Source organism: Triturus cristatus, chromosome 1_1 (genome assembly GCF_964204655.1).
Source record: "Triturus cristatus chromosome 1_1, aTriCri1.1, whole genome shotgun sequence".
Classification (NCBI taxonomy): domain Eukaryota; kingdom Metazoa; phylum Chordata; class Amphibia; order Caudata; family Salamandridae; genus Triturus; species Triturus cristatus.
Genome location: NC_140579.1, coordinates 1,215,814,689 through 1,215,841,647, shown reverse-complemented (window position 1 = coordinate 1,215,841,647; position 26,959 = coordinate 1,215,814,689). Strand labels below are relative to the sequence as shown.

At 47.1% G+C, this 26,959-nt stretch overlaps 1 protein-coding gene across 1 annotated transcript in view; it reads left to right on the top strand.

Moving 5' to 3' along the window:
• LOC146871853 (retinoblastoma-binding protein 5-like) overlaps positions 1-26,959 on the top strand; it is a 99,224-nt gene that overhangs the window by 5,648 nt on the left and 66,617 nt on the right. Inside the window, exon 2 of the mRNA XM_085599787.1 lies at positions 2,668-2,808. The gene's annotated coding sequence lies outside the window, so the exon portion shown is untranslated. The remainder of the gene's footprint in view (positions 1-2,667; positions 2,809-26,959) is intronic.

Here is a 26,959-nt window from a genome sequence, read left to right as displayed (position 1 = left end):
GCGTGTTCTTTTTAATGCCATAATGAATGGTATGGATCCCCCGGAAACATGGTGGGGAGCTGAAATAGTTCCTATCTTTAAAAAAGGTTGCCCCCTTAAACCATCTAATTATAGGCCAATTAGCCTCATAGACGTGACGCAAAAATTGATCGGCAGAATCATTCTAAGTAGAATACCGAGTTGGATGGAGGATGGCGAGATTTTATCTCCGTTCCAGGCTGGTTTTAGACAGGGTATATCCACGGTGGATCACCTATTTAGACTGCAGGTCCTATATTGGAAAACTGTAAAGGTAGAGGGTGGCAGCCTCTACATGATCTTTGTTGACCTGCGGTCAGCATTTGACTTGGTGCCTAGAAACAAACTGTGGAGGGTACTACAAGATTTGGGTTTACCACGCTATCTTCTTAATGTTTTAATGAGACTCCATAGTGGCACTTACGCCCAGGTAAGGTGTGGGAAGAATGGGGAATTATCAGGTCGCTTCCCGGTCAACCAAGGGGTGCGCCAGAGCTGTGTCCCGGCTCCCACCCTTTTTAGCCTTTATATAAATGGACTGGTTGATCACCTTCTGGGAGTAATGAATATAGAGGCCCCGAGGCTAGCCACTGGTCGGGTGCCCGCCCTGATGTTCGCGGACTATACTTTGTTGTTGTCCAAGACATCAACGGGCATCCAACGCTTTCTTGATGGTTTTGCCGATTTTTGTGTTTCTAGGGGACTAGAGATAAATCTAGATAAAACCAAGTTCATGATCTTCAACCCGCCGACGCAAACACGCCCGAATCCCGTCCTAGGTGGAACCCCGCTGGAGAGAGTGAAGACCTTTGAATATCTGGGTATCACCTTGGGAGAACACTTGGAATGGGATCCGCAGATGGCCAAGGCTGCACTCAAGCTAACAAAGGTGGTGGGGGGGATCCAGAAGCTACATAGAGAGTCCGAATTTAAGCCTGCGGCTCCAGTAATTGAAATTTATAATATCCAGGCTAGATCGGCAGCCCTATATGGGGCCGAACTTTGGGGGCACCAAAAATCGCAAAACCTAGCCAAGGTGGAACAGGCATTGGTGAGGAATATATTGGGTCTTCCTATAAGTACCCCATTGGTACCATTGCGTATGGACCTAGGGCTACTACCTATTGAGGAGGTTATGCCTTTACGCCCGCTATTATATTGGAAAAGATTGTGGTCCGTACCTGAGCTCGCTTGCTATAGAAACGAATTTAGAGAAATTTGGGATGCACTGAGAAACAAGAATATCAGGTGGCGGGCCCACATTAAGTTAATTAGCTGCAAGCTAGGTCTATCTGAGCTTTGGTTGGTTAACTCCGGAAGTTGCTTGTCCAGAGATATCGAAAGCTGACCTGAGTCGCTGTTATAAGAAAGATAATTTAGCATCCCTGCATGCGAGTTCTGATGGGGGCAGATTGACTACTGAGTTCCTCCAGATTAAATAGAGTATAAAAGAGAGGAATTCCTAGACCTAATATTCCCTGCACTAGCACGAAAACTGTATATGCAACTTAGGCTAGGCACTCTCCCGCTTAGAGTGTTTTCTAGCAAGTGGGATAAATCTATGAGCAAGGAGTGCCCTGCCTGTGGTTCTTATTTGGAAAACGATATTCATGTTTTCTTTTTTTGCCCAGCGTATCAGGGTCCACGCAAGCACTGGCTAATTCCAATTTGTAGAAACTTAGGGTTTCGCCAGTGCACACATACATTTAGGGTGTTAAAAAAGGATACCCACCCCCCCATAATTTTTGCTGTCTCCCCCTTTTTGAATGCAATGTGGCACATACGGAGGAAATTGATTACCAAACCCAGTGCTGTGCATGAGTTTTTTGCTCTAAATTAATATAACGCTCGATAATGAATTTCAAGTTTAATCCTTGTTTTAATCGACGTATAGTATTGTATGTATATGTAAAGTTGTATACGTAATGTTTTTTAAATGCTACTTTTATTTATTAATTTAAATTTTGTATTACATGTTTTTTATGAACTTTTATGGTCCTTGGTGGCCGAAATAAAGTTATTGAACGAACGAACTTCTATAGTGCATAAAGTTACATGCATTAAGGATGCAAACAGGTTATGAGATAAATGTGGGCACCTGTGTGTGTCCTAATGCACTCCTGATCACTAAGATTGACAAAAGAAGATTATACAAACAATGACTATTAATTGTTGATTTTATTCCTCACTGCATGCAAAGCTTTATACACAATGTAATAACAATGCCTGACAGAATTTTTTAAAAATGGAACACTTTGGTAGAGATGGGCAGCATGGAAGAGCGGCCCTTTTCGTAGGAAACAATAAAGCAGAGGAAAATAAATAATGTAAATATCCAGTCATTTAAATGGTGCTGGAGTTAGCTTCCGATTTAGGAAAAGAAAGACTTGATGAGATAAAGTGATTATCTGACACACTTTGTTGTTAAGAACATAGCACAGGGAGTATGAGCTTCTGGTGTTATGACTTTACAGGTGAGACTTGAAACTCAAAAGGCCGGGTTTGTCAGTCATTTGAATAACCTTTTAATTCCCTAGGTCTTTTGAAGTCCTGTGTGTAAAGCCTACTAATTTACCCTTAAGCCTCTTTGACTGCTGTATTTAGCTTCTTAGAAATAGTTTGTCAAAGATGTTTTTTTTCCACTTTCAGCTGGAGTCGTGATGGTCACAAATTAGTTAGTGCATCCACAGATAACATTGTGTGTCTCTGGGATGTGCTGTCTGGAGACTGCGATCAGCGATTCCGATTCCCCTCTCCCATCCTAAAAGTCCAGTTTCATCCTTAAGACCAGTAAGTGCCTTTCTTACAGACAATCATACGGGTTTATTTGTAGACTTATGTTTATAGAAATTGGAATTCTGTGCAAAATGGAATGTGCTTTTCCGTTCTCTTGTTGTTCGCAGATACGCCTGTGTGAAATGCATCACGTATAAACGGGGGGGGGGGGGGGGGGGGGCTTTAAAAGGAGGTAATTGTTTTCGGAGGCAAGAGGGACATTTTGAGCACCCTATGCTTTATTTAGTCATTTATTTCTACAGTGTAGACGGTAGCCCAACGAAATATTGCAACTAGGAAAGGAACAACAGGAAGATCGAGGCAAAAAACCCCACCCAGAAATAGATGACGACTGACGAGGTTAGTAAAACAGGAAGGCATTGAGCGTTTTGCGAAATAGAGCAAAGTTGGATCCAGGGTGATCGTGCGATGTTCCAGAGTTTGATCTGCATTGGTCTTTTTTTGTATTGGGGAATTTTAAGCTTAGAGAAGGAGGCACAGTGATTGATATAGAGGAACTGAAAGTGGATGCATTGCTTTCCCGTAAGCCAGTGTATCATACAGCAGGCATCAGGCACATGATCACATTTCTTCTGAAATGCAGCTAGCTATACTATCATGATCTGGATTCTCTGTAGTGTGTACAGTAATCCATTTGAAAAAATTATCAGGGAACCAACTGCAAAGGAATGCAACTCTGAAAGAAGAAATAGCAAGATGTTTTTCAGGGAATGAAATAGCTGAAAACAGTTCTTATGAATGTGACCGTCAAACGACTGCTCATGATCAAAACATACTCCCAGATTTCTCACATTGAGAGCAGGAACAGACTGGTTTCCTGTGGAGTCAGGCCACAAGTTGTCAGCCCAAACCAAGTGATCTTCACTAAGTATCAAAATTTCGGTTTTGTGGCCATTTCGTTTTAGGAAGTTGGAACCCGTCCATCCTTATAACCACAGAGATGCAATCCCTATGAGGGGCGGTTATGATATCTAACAGATGTTTTCTACACTCAGAAGCAGTTGAGTGTCACCTCTGTAGGACAGTACCTGAAAATGAAATTTCCTAAAAAGCTCCCTTGTCACCTGGACATAAACTTTAAATAGGATTAGTGAGAGATCTGAGCTGCTGGAGAACTCCAAGTCTTGTCATCTTTTCTTTAGAGTAAAAGTGTGCATGTTTCGGTGGACAGCAGGGTTTAATGAGACTTCCTGACTGCAATCCGTGCGAAAGGATTTGATTTATTTGAGGGCTTGGCCTAATAGACCCAGTATTGTCATACGATCAGTAATAATGGTGTGGTCAACTGTATCAAATTCTGTGAACATATTGGTGAGCAGGAGGCCTGCAAGAAGATTAATATTGCTTGTGTTCTTCAGTATTGGGTTATCTTTCATAGATTCACATGCTTGAATCATTCCCTGTCGTCGAAGGTAGAGTCCCACTGTACCATAGTAAAGTAGTATGTATCGGTATAATAGGCTGTAGGTAATGCAAAGTCAGCCTAATAGCCCATCTATGTCGTTTTTAAAAGAGGACCAAAGTTAAGCAATGACCAATCAGGTGACAGCACCCTTTGAACACTCCCAGCAGAGGCATCTTCCCTCAGATTTTCACCGCATGTCGTGTGTGATGGAGTCTCCCTAAGCTCTGTTCAGTTCTTCTGCTGTCATGATTTCTCATTGTTTCAGTATGTCAGAACTTGCCAAGAAAGGATTCTTTAGACCTTGTGCCATCTGTGGTAAGAAAAGGCTTAATTCTGAAGATCCACATAAATACTGTATTTATTGCCTTCATCCATCCCACAAGGTGAGAGACTGCAAAATATGCAAAACTTTTCTACTAAAACCCTCCGACTGTGAGGAAAGGCTTTTACTATGGTTGCAGAAACTGTAATATAAAAATGCCGTCGTTTCTGAGGTGGAAAGTAGTGAGTCTTATTCTTCCTCACAGACCTCCTAGAAGAGGGAAAGGGTCTCACCATGAGTCCCCTCATAGAAGCAAGAAAGCCTTGACAAGGACCCACCAAGGATCTGCACAAGGCTAGTTTCATGAGGGGAAAAAAGGACTTCTATAGACTCTAAATCTGAGCCTTCAACTCAATCTGCAGCCTTGCCATTGAAACCTAGATACTCCTCTGAATTGGTTTAATAAAAAGAGCAAACAAGCTGGCAAAACATAGACGACTACATCAACGCCGTCGAAACCATCATCAACGGCACCTAAGATCAAGATATTGACTACAGCTGGCATACCGTTGATACTCACGGACCATTAGGATGTTGGGCGGTGGCACCACCGCAGTGCTGGTGGTGCAGAAAAATGATTTTTTCTGCCCGCGAGCAGCGGTCCTCATGTCCGCCATATTAGTATGGCCAAACATAGCCCATTTCCCGACCGCCGCAGTGCGACGCGCACTGCCATCAAAGTGTGCCCGCCACCGCGGCAGTGGGAGCCAATGGAGACTCTCCGCCGTGCGGAATGACGTCCACCCGCTCCACAAATTAGGATGCCCCAAACGAGCAGACGCACCGCAGCAGAGAAAACGCCCAACCGAAGACGGCGGAATCTCGACAGCGGAGCGCGAAACCAGAGTCCCGGTCCACACCACCCGGTCACAACCGCCATGGATCCAGCTCTACACGTTTTTCCAGTGCTGTACCTGCTACATCACCAGCAACTCATGGACCGCCGTGGGCGCCGCCGCAGGTACGCAATAACACAACACACACCACATGGGCTGACACAGGGTCCAAATCCACATCAGACACCCTGGTGGGGACAAGGACACATCCACAAGGGCACCCACACATCACCCACCTGCCACCAAGTCACCCCTCTGCATCCTGGACACACAGCTACCGCCACCATGCAGCTATGTCCCGGTCACGTCACCGCAGCGGTGAACACAAGGAAATACATTCGCACAATGCAGAAGGCAGGGCCAGTGCCAGGCATAGGCAGGGCTTAAAGACCACAGGGCCACACCCTCTGCCACTACAACCCCTCCCACCACACACTAGTACACCCCATGAAGGCACATGCCATGTGCCCCTTCTGTGCACCCCCCATGCACAGCAACAAGCCAGGTCAATACACACCCCGCACCACACAACAAACAACCAGGTAGACAGACACTGCAGGAGTGGCTGCACAGGAACACACAGCACAGTAGTACAGGGCCAGGGAAACACACACACCACCACACCACGGGAAACAAAAATGAGGACAAGCACCAAATGAACACATACAAGTAACAAACATCCAAATGGACACACAGCCTGCATAGTCACACATACATACCACAGACTGACACACAGACACATACACAACCCACATGCCAACAGCAATGGAGCACAACAAACAGGAAAACCAAAGTGGGCTGCACACAAATGGAAGGCCATGGAGACACACAACAAGCATGTGTACATTACATGCAAGACAAGGAACAGAGAACAACTCCCTCAGACCATCAAAGCACACATGGCTGGTACAGTCAGTGAGGTCAAACCACAGAAATCACAGTGCAACAACACAGGGAGACAGCAAGGCAAACCATGTATAGGCACAAGGATGAAAGGAAGGCCCTGAAGTCAAACTGTGAACAGCCACACATCTATACAGCTACTTCACAGGAGTACACCAGCAGCACTACACACAGGGCCCATTGACACACTCCATGACTGACAAACACCAGTAGGAATCTACACGCATACCCCCCCTCACACCAGCAGCACACAACACCAGTGTCACACACTGAAGGGTGGCAATACTTGCCAGGCAATACACACACAAACAATCACACACACAGGGATGCCACAACAAATGTCTGCACAAAAACAACACACAAACACATAACCCAACAGAAACACACACAGAACCGCAACAAGACCGCACATGCCCTGTGCAGCTAAACTGTGGAAAGGCAATGGGAGCACAGACACAACAGGATTGCACAAAATCATCACTCAGGAACAATGCACAGACAACATACCACAACACACACACAAAGTGCACCATCACAGACCAACACAGCCACATCAAACATACAACAGATGCACAGGCAAAAAAATCACATAGCAAACAAAGCAGGACATCAGGGGATGCACACCAGGCAATGACAGGCAACATACACACACAGCACTGCATGCACAACAAGCAGTGTCTGCACACCAAGCATACCAGCCACACACAGACATCAGTGACAGAACAGCAACCCACACACCACCATACAGCACAGCACAAAGACAACAGCACACCCGGGAAGTGAAGCAATAACACAGCTAACACACATACATCCAACACAACACCAACAGATGCACAAGTCTGGGACACAAAGGTGGAAACAACTTGACCAGAGGACTGGGCAGCACACATAGTTGAACTGCATAGGAGCAACCATGACTGACAAACATCACCAGAACATCACATACAACCCATTGGTGAAATGCCCTGAGTGACACATTGACCCTGGCCAAAGAACTGCACCACAAATCACAGTGTCACAAATGAAGTGATGGGGAGGCACACACACATGTAAACCAAGGGGACAGCTGACACCAAAGTGAAGTATACTGCATGTCAGTAGGGGACATGGCAGGAGTGTACCATACACAAAGAGAGGGAGTGCAGACCCACAATGGGTAGGCATCTTTAGCACAGATAGGGGATGGTATGACAACATACACAACATGCCACACTGGAGGCAAGAAGGCACCATGTGATAGCAATGCATGAGAAAACACAACCACAATGGCAGTGTGCAACAGCAGGTCTGCAAGTCTCCACAAACAGCAACAAGTCACATGGATGTGCAACAAAACACAACACTGACTTGCCAGTCACACACTCTGCATACTCACAATTGACAAAAACAAGTAGGAGTCAGCCAGAACTGCAAGGACACACCAACACACTGCACAGTGCACAACATACAGCTCACACATGTGCATACAACCACATCCACAGGGCTGAACAATCAAAACAGGCATACAACTCCTGGGTGACGTGTGTAGTTGACAACGCAGGGGCATGCACACATCAACACTCCCCACAAACACACCCCCTCCACACTGCACACTACCTGACCATCCAAGAGCACACATGGAAAGTAAGCCATGGGACTAGGATGACTGGCCATCCCAAGATGACCACACACATACACCACTGGGCACACATAAAGGAAGAATACACATACATGATGATCCTGGCCAGCCTGCCTGCAATACTGTGTGCAGAAACCCACTCTGTGCTGGCAGTGCCCCCCAACTTGACATGTGTACAATATAGTCACCATGAACAAATTAAGTAAATGACAACTGCTTCCCATTGAAAATTGACACCATTTCCCCGCAAGTATCTGGGTCAGGAAGAACGGAAGACCCTGTCACCCCTGAAAAAAATTGAGTCAGTGAGCCCAAACATTGACTATGTTGAAGTGGCACACAGACCATGTGGCACAGTGAACCATATACACACAGTAAAATAACTTTATTCAGTAAGGACACTGACAAAATAGACAACAGGAGCAACTGTCTATATTCACATATTGCCCAGATAGGCAGCATGAGAAGAGAAGAGCAAGGCACAAAATGCAGAGTATGTCCATGAGAAGCTGCACAGGCAAGGGCAAAACAGCAAGTCAAGTGGCCAGGGCTAAGTGCAGAGTACGTCCATGAGAAGCTGCACAGGCAAGGGCAAAACAGCAGTGAACAACTTGTCCAGTGGCCAGGGCAGAGTGCAGAGTATGTCCATGAGAAGCTGCACAGGCAAGGGCAAAACAGCAGTGAACAACAAGCCCAGTGGCCAGGGCAGAGTACAGAGTATGTTCATAAGAAGCTGCACAGGCAAGGGCAAAACAGCAGTGAACAACAAGGCCAGTGGCCAGGGCAGAGTATGTCCATGAGAAGCTGCACAGGGAATGTGTGCGACTGTACCTTTCCATGGTCAGCAACACAGTCAGTGGGTAACAATGTGCAGTACATCACAATGTGGCAGGGTTGGATGGGGATAAAGGAAGATGGCGCTCAGACGTGTGCACTGTGAGTATTCACTTTGAAAGAGTAGGTGTGGTGCTGTCAGGTCAGGGGTACCAACCCAAGGAGACCCCTGCAATTAAGTGGGAAAAACCCGCTCAAGAGAACAAAAGACAAAGTCCTGCGCACACAATCAGGATAAAGCTTATTAGTAGCATCTGTCAGAGGAATGAGTAAGTAAATAAATTCGATTGATTTTGAACATAGAAGGTCGACATCAGCAGAATTTTTGAGAAAAGAAAAACTTTATGTGTGTCAATGTCTGACCAATACAAAGCACGCAAATATTCAGCCGACACGTGTTTCGTCACACTGTGTAAAGATGTGACTCTTCAGGGCTGGGAAGGACACAAAGAAATAACAGAAAATGAAGATGAGTAAAAAAAGGGCAAAAATTATAACACATTATATTGCAAAGACTGAAAGAACGTAGGTCCAAGGTGTGAGATGTGAAACGGGTGAAACAATGTCTCAAGAACAGAGTTTGAAGCAAGATGCATCTGGACTGTAGAGCTGGACGAGGTACTATCAGTAGAAAAAGTGGCTATGGAGAATCCAAAATATATAAGAGCAGGCAAAGGACGGTGAACGGTGCTCTTAATAAGGGCCCGGTGATGCTAAGTCACTGTAAAACAGAAAATCAACAATGTGCAATAAAGAACGCTTCACTGGAATGCTCCTAAGCAGAAAAGAATTGCGTGTTTGTACGAATGTGTAGCATGCTGGATAACTGCTGCACTAGTAAAATAAAAATTGTGTGTGCCAAATGACTGTGGAGAGTGCAAGAAAAATTATGGTGAAAAAACAGAAAAGGTAAAGATAGTGGGCTAAAAGACGACTGGTGATGGATAATGCATAAAATCCCAAAACGCATGCGAGAATGTGGCTGAACATTGTAACATTAGGAATTCGTGATAGAGTTATGCTTGTAAAGCACATAAGTAACCTTAGCAGAATTGAAACGGAAGAGTCTAGTGATCCTTCAGATTACGAATGGAAACACACAATAATGACAAAAGTGCGTAGACAAATTGATCTCTATGCAGTGTGACAGGTAGGTAACAAACAATAATGATAATGGAAGAAAAATATATCAAAGGCCATAATAAAACCGGAATAAACCATTCTGTAAATAGAGAGAAAACATAAGAAATGCAGTTTGGAAGACATAAGAGATACAGTGGCCGTAGTTACTAGAAAAAGCAGCAATATGACAAAAGAAAAAATGGAGCAGAAATGACGGTTCACTAAATCACTGGAGGCAGCCTAAGAAATGTTAGGCGGCAAAGGACTAATCAAGATGAACAATAAAAAGCGGCAAGCGTAATGGGAAAGGGGCTAAGGTATGATCTATTAAGTGACAGTGTTTATTCTTGGTTACGGAGCCGTGAATGTGAGACGGAGGGAAATACAAAGCATGCACGTGGAACGGGGAACGTAGCCGATTCGAGCAGGATTGAAGAACTCCCCGTACCTGATGATATCGATGAGCGTGGACCTTGAAACGTAAATGAAACTGGCAAGGTGAGGGTGCGGTACGGAAAGACCGGTCACCCGAACTGGTAAGTTAGGCGCCGATGTGTACCAGCCACGTGGGTTATTGGCTGTACAATCTAAGGTAAAAAAGGGGTAGAATGAGCGATGTGCAGTTTAAAATACAAAAGTGTGGCTAGCGGGTTGGGGTCTTACCGGGTGTGCTTGAGGATCGCGGGATGTGGATCCACCGATTCCAGGATGTTTGGAATGCCGAGGTCCCGGAACCGGAAGCTTAAGTAACCGGGTTGTCAGAAATGACTCGAGAAAAACTAGAGCGCGCAGTGCATGCGGGCGAGGCTGAAGCAGGAAGTGAGGGAGTGAATGACTAAATCGTCATGGTTACGTGTCTAAGCAAAAAAACGGCTCGAGTGGCGTGAGCTCGCAACTAATGGCAGATAGAAGGGATAAGCAAGGACATGTACAGAAGACCCTACGAGGAGAATTAAGTATTCACGTATTAAGCAGCAGTGTGCGACAGATATAATAAGGGTACAGTGTACACATCAATGGGGATTAATTGAGTAGAATCACATACATATTCATTAATGTCAATGAACAACGAAGAGACAGAAAAAAGGGTGGAAACTCGAAAGTCAATAGTTGCACAGTTAAAGAAAACAGAAAAAAACAGGTTCAGAGGTCAAAGCAGAGTTTGCCTCTCTGTAAGTAATCAGTGACATAAAAACCAAGCATATAATGACAAATTAAGCAAATATATACTAGAGCATGTAAGCAAACAGGCATGTCATGACATGAAAGGAAAAAACAAAAATTGGGTTAAGTTCCTAGAAAGTACTGTAACTCATGGTCAATGTTGAGACCGTGTTTAACCGACTGAAGGCGCATTATCCATGTCGCCTCTTGTCTCCTCAGTCTCAGTTCTCGGTTACCACCTCTGGCGTTACTTTTGGAAATGTCTATTCCAAAAAAGGAAAGTCTTTTTTGGGTGCCCTGTGTTTTGCATGATGCTATGTGAGAAGCCATCGGGTATTTGGCATCCACATTGTGCATAGCACGAACATGTTCACTGATACGTTCCTTCAGTGGCCTGATCGTGCTCCCCACGTATTGAAGGCTACATGTGCATTGTAGGATGTAGACCACAAAGGAGGAATTGCAGTTGATGTTGCAGGTTATTCTGTGTTTTTTGCCATTCCAGCCACTGAATTCTTTCGTGCCATTAGCGGCCCATTTGCAAACGCCGCAACAGCCACATTTGAAAAAACCAATGGTATGGGGTTTGAGCCAGGAGGAGGATGCAGACGTGGAGTGAGGAATCGTAGGACAGAGTCTGCTTCTAAGAGTTCTCCCTCTCCTGAATGTTATTTGTGGGTGATCACCGATGTTGTCCTTGAGGCTTGGGTCAGCCAGTAAGATGCCCCAGTGTCTGATGAAGCTTTTACGTATTGTACTGCTGATGGCATTGTACTCTGTGATTAGTCTGATGGTTTGTTTGTCTGTATTACCACAAGTCTTGGTCTGTAGGGTCGTTTCTCTTCTGATATTCTTGATTCTGGTTGTGGCTTTTCTAAGGGTCTGTGGTTTATAACCCCTTTGTACAAATCTTTGTTTCATGTCGTTCAGGCAATTGGAAAATTCGGTGTCTTCACTACAGTTCCTCCTGGTCCTGGTGAATTCTCCAAAAGGAATCGTCTCTATCTGGTGTAAAGGATGTGCACTTTCGGCATGAAGAATGGCATTGCAAGAGGTTTGCTTCCGATACAATCTACTGTGTAGGCAATTGTCTTTGACGTATAGTTCTACATCCAAGAACGAGATGTTGGTCTTGCTGGACTCGCATGTGAATTTCATGTCCATATTGTTGGAGTTGAGATAATCACAGAACTGGTTAAGGTTTTCTTGCGTGCCAGACCAAAGAAGTAAACAATCATCGATGTATCCACCCCAGTATATGATGTAGTCAATCCACTGGGCTGCTTTCTTGTCCCATAGCCATTCTGTTTCTAAGGCACCCATGTATAGGTTGGCAAAAGATGGTGAAAATTTGGAGCCCATGGCCACTCCTTTGGTTTGTCTGTACCAGTGTTGTTCATACATGAAAAAGTTGTTATTAAGTATGATTTCCATCATACCGATAACCATGTTTGTGTGTTCCCATAAAGTGGCTGATCTGTGGTGAAGAGATCTGGAGACTACCTCAAGTCCTAAGTCGGGCTTGATAGATGTGTAGAGGGAGACGACATCAAGGGTGGCTATGATCATGTTAGGTTGCCATTGTATGTCTGCAAGGATCCCTAGAATATGCTTGGTGTCCTGAATGTAGGAAGGCAAATTTTTGACCATTGGGTTGAGAAACAGGTCGACATATTGGGCTAGTCTTTCGGTTGGTCCTCCTATGCCAGAAATGATCGGACGGCCAGGAGGAAAAGGGGCCTGCTTATGTACCTTTGGTAGAGTATAAAGCACAGGATAAGTAGGTTTAGCTATTGTCATGTAGCATACTTCTTCTTCATCAATGAGTCCCATTTCTTGCCAACCACGGAGTTTTTTATTGATGAGACTGGTCAAGGGACCAGTGGGGTTGCTTTCCAGACGCTCATAGCAGGTATTATCTTGCAGTTGGCTCATGATTTCGTTGTGGTAGTCGATGCGATTCATCACAATGACATTCCCGCCTTTGTCGGCTTCTCTGATGATGATGGTGTTTTCAGCGGTCAGGTTATTGAGAGCCATTCTCTCACCCTTGGTAAGATTTTCTTTGGTCTTGCGGTTGTTTCTCGTGATGTTCCTCTCATACTGATCGAGATCTTCAAGTACCAGGTTGTGGAATATGTCAATGGTGTTCCCTCCCGACAGGGTGGGTGTCCATTTAGACTTGTTTTTGAGGCCACTGGGGATGGTGCCCGATGGATCAATGTCGAGGTCTCGTAGTAGCAGATCAAAGCTTGGAGGTGGGTCATCTGTTTCAGACATGGAAAGTAGCAGATGGGTGTCACGCACATCTTTAATGGTTTGAGGGTGTAGGGGGTTGATGACGCGAGTTGGTCTGGTCTGAAAGGCAGGTATGGACTCAAAGTGTTTTTTGAGTTTGAGGCAGAACCAGAGAGCCTTGATCAATCCAACCCTAAGGCAACCAGTTCCAGTTTTTTACGCGAAGTACAAGCGATCAGACGCGAGACGAGAACACAACAAAGACAGGGTACAGGGGACAAAAAACCCGTAGAGGAAAAAGGGCAGGAAAACGAGCAATACAAGAAGAAACTGAGATCGGGAAACGACAAGTAATGACCAACAATACTGACATACAAGTAGTCAATCTCTCTTCCTTCTCACTTAACAATAACATGATCTCCCTACTTAGTAAAGGCCTCAGTTTCAACCCATACGAAGCAGGAGATCTGTGCAGATCTAAAATAGATGTGTTCAAATTCATCAGGGGCCTCAAACTCAAAAAACACTTTGAGTCCATACCTGCCTTTCAGACCAGACCAACTCGCGTCATCAACCCCCTACACCCTCAAACCATTAAAGATGTGCGTGACACCCATCTGCTACTTTCCATGTCTGAAACAGATGACCCACCTCCAAGCTTTGATCTGCTACTACGAGACCTCGACATTGATCCATCGGGCACCATCCCCAGTGGCCTCAAAAACAAGTCTAAATGGACACCCACCCTGTCGGGAGGGAACACCATTGACATATTCCACAACCTGGTACTTGAAGATCTCGATCAGTATGAGAGGAACATCACGAGAAACAACCGCAAGACCAAAGAAAATCTTACCAAGGGTGAGAGAATGGCTCTCAATAACCTGACCGCTGAAAACACCATCATCAGAGAAGCCGACAAAGGCGGGAATGTCATTGTGATGAATCGCATCGACTACCACAACGAAATCATGAGCCAACTGCAAGATAATACCTGCTATGAGCGTCTGGAAAGCAACCCCACTGGTCCCTTGACCAGTCTCATCAATAAAAAACTCAGTGGTTGGCAAGAAATGGGACTCATTGATGAAGAAGAAGTATGCTACATGACAATAGCTAAACCTACTTATCCTGTGCTTTATACTCTACCAAAGGTACATAAGCAGGCCCCTTTTCCTCCTGGCCGTCCGATCATTTCTGGCATAAGAGGACCAACCGAAAGACTAGCCCAATATGTCGACCTGTTTCTCAACCCAATGGTCAAAAATTTGCCTTCCTACATTCAGGACACCAAGCATATTCTAGGGATCCTTGCAGACATACAATGGCAACCTAACATGATCATAGCCACCCTTGATGTCGTCTCCCTCTACACATCTATCAAGCCCGACTTAGGACTTGAGGTAGTCTCCAGATCTCTTCACCACAGATCAGCCACTTTATGGGAACACACAAACATGGTTATCGGTATGATGGAAATCATACTTAATAACAACTTTTTCATGTATGAACAACACTGGTACAGACAAACCAAAGGAGTGGCCATGGGCTCCAAATTTTCACCATCTTTTGCCAACCTATACATGGGTGCCTTAGAAACAGAATGGCTATGGGACAAGAAAGCAGCCCAGTGGATTGACTACATCATATACTGGGGTAGATACATCGATGATTGTTTACTTCTTTGGTCTGGCACGCAAGAAAACCTTAACCAGTTCTGTGATTATCTCAACTCCAACAATATGGACATGAAATTCACATGCGAGTCCAGCAAGACCAACATCTCGTTCTTGGATGTAGAACTATACGTCAAAGACAATTGCCTACACAGTAGATTGTATCGGAAGCAAACCTCTTGCAATGCCATTCTTCATGCCGAAAGTGCACATCCTTTACACCAGATAGAGACGATTCCTTTTGGAGAATTCACCAGGGCCAGGAGGAACTGTAGTGAAGACACCGAATTTTCCAATTGCCTGAACGACATGAAACAAAGATTTGTACAAAGGGGTTATAAACCACAGACCCTTAGAAAAGCCACAACCAGAATCAAGAATATCAGAAGAGAAACGACCCTACAGACCAAGACTTGTGGTAATACAGACAAACAAACCATCAGACTAATCACAGAGTACAATGCCATCAGCAGTACAATACGTAAAAGCTTCATCAGACACTGGGGCATCTTACTGGCTGACCCAAGCCTCAAGGACAACATCGGTGATCACCCACAAATAACATTCAGGAGAGGGAGAACTCTTAGAAGCAGACTCTGTCCTACGATTCCTCACTCCACGTCTGCATCCTCCTCCTGGCTCAAACCCCATACCATTGGTTTTTTCAAATGTGGCTGTTGCGGCGTTTGCAAATGGGCCGCTAATGGCACGAAAGAATTCAGTGGCTGGAATGGCAAAAAACACAGAATAACCTGCAACATCAACTGCAATTCCTCCTTTGTGGTCTACATCCTACAATGCACATGTAGCCTTCAATACGTGGGGAGCACGATCAGGCCACTGAAGGAACGTATCAGTGAACATGTTCGTGCTATGCACAATGTGGATGCCAAATACCCGATGGCTTCTCACATAGCATCATGCAAAACACAGGGCACCCAAAAAAGACTTTCCTTTTTTGGAATAGACATTTCCAAAAGTAACGCCAGAGGTGGTAACCGAGAACTGAGACTGAGGAGACAAGAGGCGACATGGATAATGCGCCTTCAGTCGGTTAAACACGGTCTCAACATTGACCATGAGTTACAGTACTTTCTAGGAACTTAACCCAATTTTTGTTTTTTCCTTTCATGTCATGACATGCCTGTTTGCTTACATGCTCTAGTATATATTTGCTTAATTTGTCATTATATGCTTGGCTTTTATGCCACTGATTACTTACAGAGAGGCAAACTCTGCTTTGACCTCTGAACCTGTTTTTTCTGTTTTCTTTAACTGTGCAACTATTGACTTTCGAGTTTCCACCCTTTTTTCTGTCTCTTCGTTGTTCATTGACATTAATGAATATGCATGTGATTCTACTCAATTAATCCCCATTGATGTGTACACTGTACCCTTATTATATCTGTCGCACACTGCTGCTTAATACGTGAATACTTAATTCTCCTCGTAGGGTCTTCTGTACATGTCCTTGCTTATCCCTTCTATCTGCCATTAGTTGCGAGCTCACGCCACTCGAGCCGTTTTTTTGCTTAGACACGTAACCATGACGATTTAGTCATTCACTCCCTCACTTCCTGCTTCAGCCTCGCCCGCATGCACTGCGCGCTCTAGTTTTTCTCGATTTGGGAAAAAGGGGGTGGTGATGGACAGAGTTTCTGATTGATGCAGAATACTCTTACCAAGTCAAGAGATCATGGTTTTAATCCATCACCGTTTTTTAGCTCACTGCACCATCCCAGCTCAGAACCTGGCTACATGCAAATTAGTCTGTACCTGTCCCAGTGCATGATGGGAACAGGGCAAACCAAACTACCAAGCCAATTCTTATACTGGGAAGGAAACAAGCTTCCGGGGACCGGTTTCTGGCATCACAGCCTTCGTCGGCCCGGCTTGCCTGAATCCTGATGGTGCAATGAGCAAGGGACTCACGTCTGAGCATACCCTCCCACACTGAGTGTGGATAAAATCGATTTGGGAAAAAGGGGGTGGTGATGGACAGAGTTTCTGATTGATGCAGAATACTCTTACCAAGTCAAGAGATCATGGTTTTAATCCATCACCGTTTTTTAGCTCACTGCACCATCCCAGCTCAGAACCTGGCTACATGCAAATTAGTCTGTACCTGTCCCAGTGCATGATGGGAACAGGGCAAACCAAACTACCAAGCCAATTCTTATACTGGGAAGGAAACAAGCTTCCGGGGACCGGTTTCTGGCATCACAGCCTTCGTCGGCCCGGCTTGCCTGAATCCTGATGGTGCAATGAGCAAGGGACTCACGTCTGAGCATACCCTCCCACACTGAGTGTGGATAAAATCGATTTGGGAAAAAGGGGGTGGTGATGGACAGAGTTTCTGATTGATGCAGAATACTCTTACCAAGTCAAGAGATCATGGTTTTAATCCATCACCGTTTTTTAGCTCACTGCACCATCCCAGCTCAGAACCTGGCTACATGCAAATTAGTCTGTACCTGTCCCAGTGCATGATGGGAACAGGGCAAACCAAACTACCAAGCCAATTCTTATACTGGGAAGGAAACAAGCTTCCGGGGACCGGTTTCTGGCATCACAGCCTTCGTCGGCCCGGCTTGCCTGAATCCTGATGGTGCAATGAGCAAGGGACTCACGTCTGAGCATACCCTCCCACACTGAGTGTGGATAAAATCGATTTGGGAAAAAGGGGGTGGTGATGGACAGAGTTTCTGATTGATGCAGAATACTCTTACCAAGTCAAGAGATCATGGTTTTAATCCATCACCGTTTTTTAGCTCACTGCACCATCCCAGCTCAGAACCTGGCTACATGCAAATTAGTCTGTACCTGTCCCAGTGCATGATGGGAACAGGGCAAACCAAACTACCAAGCCAATTCTTATACTGGGAAGGAAACAAGCTTCCGGGGACCGGTTTCTGGCATCACAGCCTTCGTCGGCCCGGCTTGCCTGAATCCTGATGGTGCAATGAGCAAGGGACTCACGTCTGAGCATACCCTCCCACACTGAGTGTGGATAAAATCGATTTGGGAAAAAGGGGGTGGTGATGGACAGAGTTTCTGATTGATGCAGAATACTCTTACCAAGTCAAGAGATCATGGTTTTAATCCATCACCGTTTTTTAGCTCACTGCACCATCCCAGCTCAGAACCTGGCTACATGCAAATTAGTCTGTACCTGTCCCAGTGCATGATGGGAACAGGGCAAACCAAACTACCAAGCCAATTCTTATACTGGGAAGGAAACAAGCTTCCGGGGACCGGTTTCTGGCATCACAGCCTTCGTCGGCCCGGCTTGCCTGAATCCTGATGGTGCAATGAGCAAGGGACTCACGGCTGAGCATACCCTCCCACACTGAGTGTGGATAAAAACGATTTGGGAAAAAGGGGGTGGTGATGGACAGAGTTTCTGATTGATGCAGAATACTCTTACCAAGTCAAGAGATCATGGTTTTAATCCATCACCGTTTTTTAGCTCACTGCACCATCCCAGCTCAGAACCTGGCTACATGCAAATTAGTCTGTACCTGTCCCAGTGCATGATGGGAACAGGGCAAACCAAACTACCAAGCCAATTCTTATACTGGGAAGGAAACAAGCTTCCGGGGACCGGTTTCTGGCATCACAGCCTTCGTCGGCCCGGCTTGCCTGAATCCTGATGGTGCAATGAGCAAGGGACTCACGTCTGAGCATACCCTCCCACACTGAGTGTGGATACCTTAGCCCCTTTCCCATTACGCTTGCCGCTTTTTATTGTTCATCTTGATTAGTCCTTTGCCGCCTAACATTTCTTAGGCTGCCTCCAGTGATTTAGTGAACCGTCATTTCTGCTCCATTTTTTCTTTTGTCATATTGCTGCTTTTTCTAGTAACTACGGCCACTGTATCTCTTATGTCTTCCAAACTGCATTTCTTATGTTTTCTCTCTATTTACAGAATGGTTTATTCCGGTTTTATTATGGCCTTTGATATATTTTTCTTCCATTATCATTATTGTTTGTTACCTACCTGTCACACTGCATAGAGATCAATTTGTCTACGCACTTTTGTCATTATTGTGTGTTTCCATTCGTAATCTGAAGGATCACTAGACTCTTCCGTTTCAATTCTGCTCAGGTTACTTATGTGCTTTACAAGCATAACTCTATCACGAATTCCTAATGTTACAATGTTCAGCCACATTCTCGCATGCGTTTTGGGATTTTATGCATTATCCATCACCAGTCGTCTTTTAGCCCACTATCTTTACCTTTTCTGTTTTTTCACCATAATTTTTCTTGCACTCTCCATAGTCATTTGGCACACACAATTTTTATTTTACTAGTGCAGCAGTTATCCAGCATGCTACACATTCGTACAAACACGCGATTCTTTTCTGCTTAGGAGCATTCCAGTGAAGCGTTCTTTATTGCACATTGTTGATTTTCAGTTTTACAGTGACTTAGCATCACCGGGCCCTTATTAAGAGCACCTTTCACCGTCCTTTGCCTGCTCTTATATATTTTGGATTCTCCATAGCCACTTTTTCTACTGATAGTACCTCGTCCAGCTCTACAGTCCAGATGCATCTTGCTTTAAACTCTGTTCTTGAGACATTGTTTCACCCGTTTCACATCAAGAGCATCTCACACCTTGGACCTACGTTCTTTCAGTCTTTGCAATATAATGTGTTATAATTTTTGCCCTTTTTTTACTCATCTTCATTTTCTGTTATTTCTTTGTGTCCTTCCCAGCCCTGAAGAGTCACATCTTTACACAGTGTGACGAAACACGTGTCGGCTGAATATTTGCGTGCTTTGTATTGGTCAGACATTGACACACATAAAGTTTTTCTTTTCTCAAAAATTCTGCTGATGTCGACCTTCTATGTTCAAAATCAATCGAATTTATTTACTTACTCATTCCTCTGACAGATGCTTCTAATAAGCTTTATCCTGATTGTGTGCGCAGGACTTTGTCTAATGTGCAGTACATGCCTATGTGTGTGAGAGACCGGTGTATGAGGGTTACTAACACTCAGACTTGGCTGTCAGGCGGACTGGGAGCTGGCTGTGTCTCGGGGACTGTCGGGGCACTTGACCGGGGAGAGAGCGGAACAGCTGAGGTAGAGCGATCAGTGGCATGGCAAGCCGGAGGGCTCCTTGGACCAGGTGGTGTAGTGGCACGTGAAGGCGGAGTCATGCAGACGAGAGACACGGTGTGGCTGGGAGATTGTGGAGGGGTGCCTTTCCGCTTCTTGGGGATCCTAAATGGCTTGACTGACTCTGTATCAATGGAAAGTGGTGTGGACACAACAGGAACACTCACCACCAAAGCTGCATCAGGTGCAGACAATGGCACCCCCTCTGGTGATGTGCTGGACCCAGCGGAACGCTTTGCCTGGCTTCGCCTCTGCCCCCCCTTTCCCTGTTCACTAGGTGTCACCCCTACAGTGCCCTCCTTCCCCAGCTTCACTGGGCTTGGAATGGGAGTCAAGGTGGTGGGTGAATCTGCCTTGGAGCCCTTCCTAGGTGTACCCTTGGCATGCACCACCTCCTTGGTGGGCACAGACACTGTATGCTTCTCTTTGCGAGATGCTTTAGGGGCAGGAGAGTCCTTGGATGGGGATGCCTCTGAGGCATGTGTGCCTGAGGTCTGCTGCTTTGCTTTTTGTCCCCTGGTGTCGCCTGACAGGCTTTTCTCTCTGGCCTCTGGGGTGGCTTTGGTCTTCTGTGGGGATGTTGTCTGTGCCCGGGACCCCTTGGGTTGCTGCTGTTGTGTGCTTCGTGTGCCATATCTTGACTTAGATGTATGTGGACCGTGGTCACTATCGTCGGACGTGGCCACTGCCAGGGGGGTGGACAAAGGGACCGGAGCTCGACTGTGAGTATGTGCCTGTTGAAGGGCAGACATCACTTTTGAGGACAAAGCCTGGACAGTCCGGTGCAGCCCACCCACGTCTGAATGTATGCCCTCCATGAAAGCAACCACCTGGGCTAATTTTGTGTCGTGGTCAATGAAGGCATTGAGGAGAACTGTTTGGCCTACACACAGCTGGCGCAAAAGGTCCACAGACTCAGCACTGATGGCAGCAGGGGGAACAGGGGCAGCGGTGCCAGGGGTGAAGGACACTCTTCCCCTCTTACTGAGGCGGACACGGGCAGCACCAGAGGAAGTGGCTGGGAGGGTGGGCACTGGCCGCTGAGTGGTGGAAGACTATGCAGAGTCCCCGTTTCCTGTGCCCGCCAACATGGATGCATCCCCGCTGGCATCAGATGATGTGGTGCTTTGCGTCTCAGGCTGGGATTCCTCCTGCAGACTCCTGTCCCCCTCTGAGGCGCTGGTGACATCTGTTTCACTGGGCTCCTGTGTAGCTGTTGTGCTAGTTTCACCCCCACTGGTGTCTGTCCCCTGTCCCTCCATGACCACAGGAGATGCTGCATGAGAGACAGAGATGTAGGGTCAGGTCAGTGTCAGCAACAGAACAAACATATGCAAGCAATGCATAACAAAAGATGACCAAATCTACATGTTGCACACCACCCTGTGCAATCACATTGTGCCAACTCACTATATAGACTCAAACAGTGCGTGGAAACTGGAAACTCAAGCATGAGTGAGCCATGTGGTGACCACACAGCACAACACCCTGCTTGTGGCTCTGTTCAACCAGACACACAACTAGCTCTGAGCACACCTAGGGACATGATGGGGGCACACTACTTGTTGCCAATGACAGATCTGGATGGAACAGGAGGGGACAACACAGACACAGACTACAACATGACAGTCCACAATGGCCATTAGCCCATGCCCCCCACCATGTTGTACTTTGGGGACAAAAGACTGTTACACATTGTTGTCAGATGTCTAGGCCTCCCCAATCTGGGTGCATGCAATGGACGCATTGATGAAGGCACAGTCAGATCGGGCACACTGCCGTTCCCTCCCATGGGATTCCCAAGACTACCCCAATGCAGAAGAAACGTGAAGAACACAACACAGAATGCAATGTGAATGCACAGCATCCAAATCACCTTTGTAAGTACAGGTAGGACAAATGCATGACACCGGCACCCAGCCCAACAGCCACTTACATGCCACTGCATCACACTACCAACATCACATAGGCCAGCACTGGCACAGACTCTGTACACATGCAGCCACTCCCAGCCAAAATCACCCTCCCCAAATGCTCACCCCTGGCTTGCTGCTGATGCTCCTTCAAACGTGCATCCAGCTCAGGCTGTGTCACTGCCAAGATGTGCCCCATTAGTGGTGTCATGCTGCGCTGTGCCAAACGCCCAGTGCGAGGAAGCAGCCCCAAGGTCATCTCCGCCACGTTCTTTGCCAGTCGGCTGATGTCGTCCCATCTCTTGTGTCCGTGCGTGCACTGTTGGTTTGAGACCCCCAGAGCTCGCACCTTTGCTGCAATGGCCCTCCACACGGCCTAACGCTGGTGTACCTTGAGCTGCAGGCATGGGAGACAGGAGGGGGAAATGATCAGTGACAGTGTTATGTAGCGGCATCTATCAGTATAGCAGCAAGATACAAACTCATCACATATCCAACGATTTGTCTATCAGAGACTAGAGTACATCTCACATGGTACATCTGCATGGGAAATGCTGATGTAAAAGCATGCAGGTGTGAGGGGGAACACAGTCCCTGCCCATCTCACACACACGCAGGATGCCAGCACTGAAACACCTATGTAGCCTGCCCACATCTCCAGTCCATTGTTGGGTTGAGCAACACATACATCACAAATCAACCTGTGTTTGGGGGTGGACTCACTGTGTCCAAGATTGTGCAGCCCTCAATGTCCCTGCCCTGTGAATAGATGACTTTCTCATGGATGTCACATTGAGGGACATGATCTCACATATCCAAAATTCTCTTCAGAGAGCCGGTCGTGTGCAATCTACAGTGCTGAGATGGCCCATAGCTGGAGTGCAATGTGAAAAGACTGATGTAATACTCTGTAAGTGAAGTGATGTGTCCTTGTCTTTGTGGGCGGGGACTGTGCTGGCCAGCTGGGCTCACACTGAGATGGACTACAGGGGCACACACAGCCATTCAGCCAAGCAATCACTGTCCGGACTCCTGCATGAACAACCTTCTGCTTCACTGTATGGCTGACAACACAACACAGGTCACTCATACATACATGTGCAGGCAGGCAAACCTGTGGCATTGGGTACACACACCTCTCCCCTGGAGACAGCATGTCAGGCAGTGCATGACACAACCCCACACTCCCAGGCACATATTGCATCAGTCCAACTACTAGTGTGCCCCCCTGCCCTACCCCCCCCACTGTTGAGGACTTACAGCGATATTTGGGGCACCATATAGCCTTGGGTACTGTGTGAACACCTCGTCCGCCAGGACCTTCAGCTCCTCGCTTGTGAAGGGACTTGCACGGATCTTCTTTGTCCTTGCCATCACTGTGGACATGAGACAACAGCGGCGGGATTGGGTGGTGAGGGGTCTCTGGCAGCAGTCCCTGGAGGCAGCAGCAGGTGAGGGGTCTCAGGCAGCAGTCCCTGGAGGCAGCAGCAGGTGAGGGGTCTCAGCCAGCAGTCCCTGGAGGCAGCAGCAGGTGAGGGGTCTCTGGCAGCAGTCCCTGGAGGCAGCAGCAGGTGAGGGGTCTCTGACAGCAGTCCCTGGAGGCAGCAGCAGGTGAGGGGTCTCTGACAGCAGTCCCTGGAGGCAGCAGTAGGTGAGGGGTCTCTGGTATCAGTCCCTGGAGGCAGCAGCAGGTGAGGGGTCTCAGGCAGCAGGCTCTGGGAGCAGTGGAAATGTGAGGCTCCCTCCCACACATATATAGCCCCCTGGGGTTGTTTCAAAGGTGCCCAGCTGCAGCAATTGGTGGTCCAGGTCTGCCTCTTTCAAATGCATCCAATGACCGCCTCCGTGGTGGCGGAGCACGCCTACCACGATCTTTAGAATTGCATCATACCACCGCAATTAAGGTTCCCATTGGCTCTAGGGAAAGCTCCATGGCGGTGACACACCGCAGGGGCCAGGCGGTAGCTACCACGATATGGATGGCGGAGCATGCCAACCGCCATTTCCCCATGTCTCCATGCCCATCACTACCGCTCTTGTGTGAATGGGGGTGCTGGTGACACACCGCTGGGGCCAGGCGGTAGCTACCACGATATGGATGGCGGAGCATGCCAACCGCCATTTCCCCATGTCTCCATGCCTATCACTACCGCACTTGTGTGAATGGGGATGCTGGTGACACACCGCAGGGGCCAGGTGTGCGCTACCGCAATTTTGGCGGCGGAGCATGCCAACCACCACTCCCCCATGTCTCCATGCATATCACTACCGCACTTGTGTGAATGGGGGTGCTGGTGACACACGGCTGGAACCAGGCAGTAGCTACCGCGATATGGGTGCCGTACATTGACACGAGGCACCGCGATTCAGGCGGTGGAGCATGCCAACCGCCATTTCCCAATGTCTCCATGCCTATCACTACCTCACCGCCGGGCCAGGTGGTAGCTACCGCAATATGGGTGCCATACAATTGCAATGGCCATCTGGCAAACATCAACAGTGCACAGTACCCACATGGTCAATTTCACGTCATTGTGCACACGATGCCAATGTTCCGTTTACTACACTGGTGACTACATATGCCATGATTGTGTATGTGATTTCGTAGATTGGCCTGTACTCACTCACATGTCACTTATGAATTTGATGGTCATGTAGGCAGGACAGTGTTGTTCTGGACTCTACAATGTGTACACATGTCAATGTGTTGAGGTGCAGTGACAATCACAACAATGCTCGTCTGAATGAATGATGATCTATTTTGCATGGCCTCTCATGTCTGCTCATGCACACATTCGTCATGGCTGCGCCGACTGTGGTCATTGTGTGGTGGATGTGTGCCAGGTTGAAATGACGCATGAAGGTGTGACAGGTACAGCAGCTAGTTAGGAGACAGTGGGTTTGATTTCTTAAACATATGCTGGATGCTATACTCCCAGGTGTGCCCATGTGAAATGTGGCCATATCCCTATGTGCATTCACATTGACCAAGGTGGTGTTTGAGGTACTTGTTTTGTATAAGTTGACAGGTGTGCCCTTTGTGTAGCTGAAGGTGTCCCTACATGTAAGCTGGTCTGTTACTCAATATTGATGGCAGTCATTGTTGTCGTTGTGTCATCCAGAACGTGAGATGCTGTGCCCATCTCATGATGTATTGCATTGACATGTGTCCACTTTCATCTCAAATAGGAGGAGGCCAAATCTGATTCGTCACTTGACTGTGCTGGAGGATATGGAGGATGTGGCGATCATCCGGAAGTGCCATCTGGATAGAGCCACCCTAAAAACCCTTTGTGATCTGTTGGAGCCCCACCGACAGCCTCACCGGACATATACAACAGCTTTCACCCCTACTTATGAGGTGATGGCAGCCATGCATTTTTTTGCCACTGGATCGTTCCAAGAGACAGTGGCCAGCGCTGGTGGGATGTCACAACCGACGTTCAGCATGGTGCTGCGTGAGGTACTCTCCACCATGATGATATACAAGGACAGATGCATCCATTTCCCCAGGGGTGCTGAATTGCCTGCTGTGAAGGGAGACTTCTATCCCCTTGGACACATCCCCAATGTTGTTGGTGCCATTGATTGCACCCATGTCGGGCTTGTGCCACCACAGGCAAGTGAGCACATTTACAGGAATCGCAAACATTACCACTCCATAAATGTGCAAGTGGTGTGCCTGGCAGATATGATCATCTCCCACGTGTGTGCCAAATTCCCAGGCTCGGCCCATGACTCCCACATCCTGCGGAACAGCATTGTGCCCCAGCTGATGACTAATCTGCTTCCCGAGCGTGCATGGATTGTGGGTGAGTATGCCTAGTCGTATGGCGTGCTGGGTGTGTGACCTGCTGCCCTCTGCCTCAGCAACGTCTATTTGTGTTTGTCATACCTAGGTGACTCTGTGTTGGAGAGTAGGATCTGCACTTATGTTGCCCCCACTTTTTTTCTGATGTATACACTGGTTTCTGACTATAGTCTGGCTGGGTCCCTGCTAATCAGGGCCCCAGTCTCACTAATCTCTCTAAACAACTTGGTGTGCATATTAGATGCACTAGTGATTGGATACTGTGGTGCCTAGTGAGCCCCTAGTATATGGTACCTTAGGTACCTAGGGCATAGGTTCGTCACAGGCCTACCAGGGGCTGCGGCATGTATTATGCTACCCCTGGGAAGCATTCACAATCTGACACCACAGGCCTGCTACTGCAGCCTGTGTGAGGTAGTGTTAGCACTCCTCACTGAGGTATAGGTTCCTATATCTCACCATACTCACACATATAAACCTATCAGTCACCCCTATGGTAGGCCCTATCAATCCCAAGGGCAGGGTGCTTGGTTTACTATGTGAGGGGGTGCTTCTGCCTGAGCAGGACCCCTCTGCAGCTGGCAGAGTCTATTCTCTGCTGCTGTTTGTGGATGCGGTTAAACCACATACTCTTAAGTGCATTATAACCTCGCGGTAAATGCTAACTTTGGAATGACTGCATCAAAACATGTCGTGTTTGGTGTCAAACAACTTGGAATCCTACCCCACACCAGTAATTGGTGTGGGAGTAGGATCCCACCCTTCTAGAGGGGACGACATGTACCCACTGTACTACACGGTAGAAATCATCTAGAGCCCTGGCATCACAAAATGGATGCCACCAGCACAGACACCGGGCTGCCCTCCTGCTGCTGACCGAAACTCGCAGTGGAGGGAGCCCAACAAAGGGTTTCCTGTCACAGGGAGGTGTCACCACCTCCCAGACAGGATTTAGTGTATTGGAGCTGGGTGGGTGCACTCTTAGAGTGCTTTGAAGTCCTGCACTGGGGGAGCAGTAGGCTCCTCTGTGCATATGCCAGCTCAAACCGGTTCAGGGGCTACCTGCCCCTGCTCTGGCGCGAAACTGGACAAAAGGAAGTGGGTGTAACCACCCACTACCCTGACCCTCCTAGAGGAGTGGTCATAGAGCTAGTCCCTCCCATCTTTTCA